The sequence below is a fragment of the Trachymyrmex cornetzi genome, unplaced genomic scaffold (assembly GCF_001594075.2).
Source record: "Trachymyrmex cornetzi isolate Tcor2-1 unplaced genomic scaffold, Tcor1.1 scaffold1400, whole genome shotgun sequence".
Lineage (NCBI taxonomy): Eukaryota > Metazoa > Arthropoda > Insecta > Hymenoptera > Formicidae > Trachymyrmex > Trachymyrmex cornetzi.
This window is the reverse complement of record NW_017295984.1, coordinates 43,484-49,838: the sequence shown is the minus strand read 5'-3', so window position 1 is coordinate 49,838 and position 6,355 is coordinate 43,484.

Here is a 6,355-nt window from a genome sequence, read left to right as displayed (position 1 = left end):
TTATTATATATAATTTTATACAATTTTATATAATTTTATGTAATTTTATATAAAACATTCTTTCCCGGGATAATGTCTACAAAACCTCGATGTTTCTGCGCTAAAAAAGCGCTTTTGAATCGCTTTGAAGTGCAAGCGCTTTTAAAGCGCTTTTCACGCGCATAATCATTTTTTGATCAATGTGACTTGAAATCTGCCGAGTTATTCATGTGCTATGAAACCGCATAACTGACAGCAGTTTTGGGTGGTGCGATCTGAAGAACGCTTCGAAAGTGCTTTCCATGCGCTGCTGTGCAACGTGGGTTTTATATTTTTATGATTATTTTCACTTTAATTCATAATTATAATATAAAATTCATTAATACGATAACAAATTCCATCATGATAAATATATAAATTAAAAAAAAAAGATATTTAATATAAAATGACTTTTGAAGTCGTCATCCGAATAAAATTCAATTACGAGTTCAACATTTTGCATGCGAGGACGTAAGATGCGTTTCCGTTTTTCCTTTCTTAATAACTCCCATTCTTCGTCAAAACTCGAATCACTTTCTGAACTTTCTTTCAAAAATAATAATGTTGCAAAACTAGCAATGTCTTCCGCTATGTTTTAGCATTAACAATACTCAAGATAATCGTTCCACTTGCCTGTTACGCTCATGCTAATGGAACGGATGATCACAGCGTTGAGAGCGTGAGTGTTGCGAACGTTAGGTGGAATGCCTTAGATCCCCAGAGGCCGCAGAAGCGACCAATGGGGGAGTCCCCTCACCACGACAAGGTGGCAGCCCGCGAGGGGGAAGTTAATTCGATCTTAACTTAACTTTTATTAAGTTAATTCTTTATTTCTTCAACTTTTAACTTAATTTTATTAATTTCATAACCCAATAACTTTAATTTAATTTAGTTTAAAAAAAACATTAACTTACCCAACCCTGATTTTTGGATTATTAGTTCCGTCAGGTCGAAAAATGTGGTTTTGAGAAAAACGCATTTAAAGTTTTGGTTTGACTTTTTCCACATATAACAAGTTTTTTAGGGCACTTACGATTCTGCAATACCAGGGTCAAATAATAATCCTTGCTCGTCTTCATATAACTGGTTTTCCATCAATTTCTCCAATGGCCGAGCTGTTCTGGCTTCTCTTGATGGTTCTGACGTGATGATTTGCGCTGGTAAGCTCTTAAAGCCCCGTGCGTCATTACGTATTTGAGCTCATAGCTCCGTTAATATTGCGAATTTAAAAAAAACCTTTTACAGGGATATTTTACACATATGTAGGAATCAAAATAAATAAATAAAAATTTCGATTTTTTTGAAGCCTGCAAAGGTGAATCTCCCCTTAATAAGCAACGAGCAACTAACGAAACCCTTCGATGATCACTAAGGGTCATTAACTTGTCAATATATGTCACGGTCAGCGTCATCAGTGTTGAATTCCCTATTTTATCTTTAATAACTTTTTAACGTGGATGACTATTAAACCTTCCGAAGTTTGCAGGAAATGTAGTGAGAAAACAAGTACGTTTGCCGCAAGTCTACGTTAAGTAATAATTCCATATTGAAAAGAGGAATCAAATGCCAACTGAAAATAGTCAGTGTCACAAGTTCTGTTATGGAGAAGAACATTTTACCTTCCGAAGAATGGTTAACGGAAACGATGATAGATAGTTTCTATGCGCTACTCGAAAGAAATTCTGATTATTCACCTCGACCTGTACGGTTGACAATATTTCGCGATCGGATTGTTCCACTCGATAATTCGATGGTCCATATCTCATATCATTGATGATGTGCAGAATTATGTTTGAGAGGAAACGTATCAGCAACAAATACTGAAAAATAAAGTAGCGAACGCATTGACTGATGCTATCTGCGTGTACGTTGAGCGTAACCGTTGCAACATTCTAGCGGTTGGAAGATCTGTCGGAGAACGCTTCGAAGAACGAATACAACAAGATGTTTGGGAATTTTTTACGGTTCTAATGTCGAACGTATTCCCAAATCGATGATGTATTAGAACTCGATTTGAAGCACGTAACATCTTGTTTAAATGTCAAATGTAATTACAGTGTAACTACATTTGCTGGAAAAGAGTTGTTTACTGATATTATCTATACAGTCGACATTAAAAAGGAAAAAGGTGTCACTCTGCAAACTTTGATTGATTTCGAATTTTCGAAATGGGAAACGATAAATGACAATTGTCAAAGAAATGTAACGGTACCGTTCTGAAAAAGAAAACCGTATTCGAATTGACCTTATCCATTTTAGTACTACAGCTTAATTTATACACTTTTGTAAACGGTACTTCTAAAAAAATTATCGATAGTCGGTAATAAGCGCTATACTTCACGAGGGCGAAGAAATAAATCGTGGTCACTACACGTGTATGTTGGAAACAGGCAAAAAATCGGAATGGTATTACTTTAAAGATTTTTTAAATACATTACACGTAAAGATTATAAATAAAAATTTATTATGTTGTAATCGAAATAAATTTAGTTTATTTAGTATATTTACGATCTAGTTAATTTTGATGTACGTATCATTTATTAAATATAATTAAAACTGCTTCCTCTATTTATATATATTTAAAAAAAAAATATATTATTTATTTATTGTAATAACACGTATCATTTGTACCATGAAAAAATTAACTATATGGTTCAGTCTAAATACCAAGTTAAATTTTACCAAATAATTTTATCAAATGAAAAAGTAATGTCCAAGTGATATTGTCTTCGCTAAATTTAAAATCTCAAGTAGTATTATTTTTAAAAGTGCAAGTAGAATTATCTTTATGACGACTACAAGTCGTCTGTTAGTCAATTTGGCGTAATAAAAATATAGTTCTCGGAAATATTTAATTTAATTACAATTCTAATAATATAGGTAATTATCGAAGTAAACAAAGGTATATATAATATGTGTTTATTATATCAATTTTTTATAGCCATTTATAAAAATTATATGTGTAAGTTACATATAATTTTTATAAATGGTTATTTTACATTCTTCGCTTCTTCCTCGTCCGCCTCTTCTTAGGCTAAAAGTCCAAAATGAAATAGTAATTAGTTCGTTAATTAATTTCACGAAGGGCTTTGAGCGAATTAAAATTTTATTATGTTTAATATTCGTACAGACGTTTCGATACCGATCCGATCATTTTCAATGTAAAAACTAATATAGGTGTGGCGGTCTATTTGACACCACATACATATTTCGAACGACTCGAACGGAGCAAACTTCATGCGGATGCATTTGTTTCCAAGACCTACTTGAAGTGATTCGGAAAAAATTAATTTTTCAAGAAATTAATAGAAGGCGCATTTCGGCAGATTTTCTCGTATTTCGTAAATCTCTGAACGACTATATAAAGGCATGGCCAACGACTCGATTTTTGTCTCTTGCAATATACCGCAAGAGCATTATCCTTTTTTGTGGTGTAACCGTGGAGCCTGTCTCTCGTCGATCATGGATCATTCCCTGGTGGAAGAAATCTTCCTCAGTGAGATCGTCCTTCCTCAGCGAGCCGTCGCAGATTCAAGAGGTTGCACCGAAGTATTCAACGGCAACCAAGTAACAGGGCGAATCAACATCCCCTCCAGTGACCTGGCGGCTACTTAAGGTGGAGATTTCTTCGCCGGTCTTCACAAGATCTCCGAGCTTTCTCCTGGCCAGAAACGACCCGAGGGTTAGGAGACCTCTGTTTCCTCGCTATCCAGTACAGCCGCAGCTCCTGTCTCCGTTACCTAGATCTCCGAGTGACTTCTCTACAAAGGCAACGCAGACCCAGCCTGTTCCGAGAGTTCACCGAGGAACGCTGAGCCGACCTGAGGTAGCCCACCAAGAAACGCAGAGCGACTTCGCATCGCAGAAGGAAATATCCACACCACCAGGATCACCAACAAGCTACACACCACCAGACTCACCTCCTGAATTCTACTCCCTCGATTTAACACGAAGAAGACTTTGGGGACCGAAGACTTACTAAGACTAAACCGTCAATTTCTTACAGAGAAAAACTAATATAGATTTTGTTTACAAACGGTCCTTTTCAGGGCCACATAAATTGTAAAACATAAAAACGATCCTTTTCAGGGCCAATTAATTTATAGAAGATTTAATAAATTTTATCAAACGAACACGCTACCATGAAACCTTCAGTAGGTTTATATGTACCATATGTTTCAATTTTTTCTAACTGTATTGCATGATTTGTAGCTTGTAGAAGGGTACGTGACAAGAATCGAAAATATATACATTCGTGATACTTGCATATATATATATATATATATTACTAGAAAACTGCCCCATATATATACTCTGAAAAGTATGTGTATAGTCCAAAAATATCATTACAATGACAAGATCAGGCCATGTTCAAAAATGTAAACTTTTAAAAATTGAAATTATTATGTAACAATATATATTACCATGAAAAGTAACTGATATATCATTCAAAGTCCCAGTTCAAGGTGAACATACATAAAGCGTATTCTAAAAAAGCTTTAAAAATTTACACTTTTATCTGATAACATATTATGTAACAATATACATATAAAAATTGAAATTATGTAACAATATATATTACCATGAAAAGTAACTGATGTATTATTCAAAGTCCCAGTTCAAGGTGAACATACATAAAGCGTATTCTCAAAAATGCAAAGCATTAAAAATTTAAATGATTATCTGATAATATATTACCACAAAAAGTATTTGATATATTATCAAAGTGCCAGTTCAAAGTGAACATACATATAAAATGTATCCTGAAAAATGTAAACCTTTAAAAATTTTAATGATTATCTGAAGATATATTGCCATGACAAGTAACTGATATATTATTAAAGCTGCCAGTTCAAAGTTAACATACATCAAGTGTATTTTCAAAAATTTCAAGCTTTAAATATGTAAATGATTATCTAACGATATGTATTACCATGACTAGTAACTGATATTATTGAAGGTGCCAGTTCAAAGTGAACTTACATAAAGTGTAAATATATCTAAATTTAATTAATATATTCTCATGAATAGTAACTCATATGTTATTGAAGGTGCGAGTTTAAAACGAACATACATACATACAAGTAAAACAGATTACAATTTGATTATAAAAAATAAGTACGATATGTTATTCTTAGTGCACAAAATATAAAAGTCGTTATTGAGATTTGACTTAAAATTTATACTAGCACGTACAATGAAAAATAATTGCTTGTAATTCGAGAGTACCAATTTGTTAATGACTCGGAAAAAAACATGGTGGCCTGCTTTCAAAACCTTGATGAGTTTCTCGGTGTCCATTTAGAAATAATATCGAAGCTTTTACAGAGTAATTGAGAGAATGTGTGGAATGAAGGCACAACTCTACTTAGATCCTTTATCAGGAAATTTTTTATATAATATCGATCGTAATAGAGAAATATCGTAACATGTAACTTCTTAAGGACATTACATAAATTTATTTAATGCTGCACCCGTTTGTATATTAAATCAAGATTTTGTAATTAGACCTTTATTCCGCCCATCCCCTCAATAATGACACCACTTGAAATATAAAAAGTATCATATTAGAACGGTATTTTCTAAAATTCTAGAACGAAGTGAATATATATTACGTCGAATAATTAGTAAAGTTTTTAACCGTATAGCTTCTCTGTACCTGACCCGAGAATTGATGTATTTTACTTGTCATGATAATATATATTGTTAGATAATCATTTAAATTATGAATTGGCACCTTCACTAATGCATCGGTTACTTGTCATGGGAATATATCATCATATAATTGTTGATTTTTAAAGGTTTAAATTTTTGAGGATACACTTTATATGTATATTCACTATGAACTGACACCTTTGATAATATAACAATTTTTTTTCTCAATTACAATTACAATTAGCAAACGTGGCTTTCAACAAAACAAAATTCAAAAAATGAGCATTTGCCACACACTGGATTTTTTCAGTGAAATAATTTATATATTAATTAATATGCATGTATGCAGTTTTTAATACGATACATATAATAAAAATGCCATAACAATCAATAATACAATGAATAAACGTTTCGGCCTTTAATATGGCCTTCTTCAGTATAACTTGCTGTTTCAGAATATAATTCAATTATGCGTGTACACCATTATCAATACATTAATTTTATTATTAAAGTAACAAAAGAATATCACATTTTGTCAATTTAAAAAGCCATTAAAACATTTGATTATAATCTTATATGCAAGTAATCCGTCATATAAGAGTCAGTTTAAAATTCAATTTCAATTGCCACATATGAGATTGTCAGCGATTGTTCCATTACATTTAATTTAAGTTACAGTTAT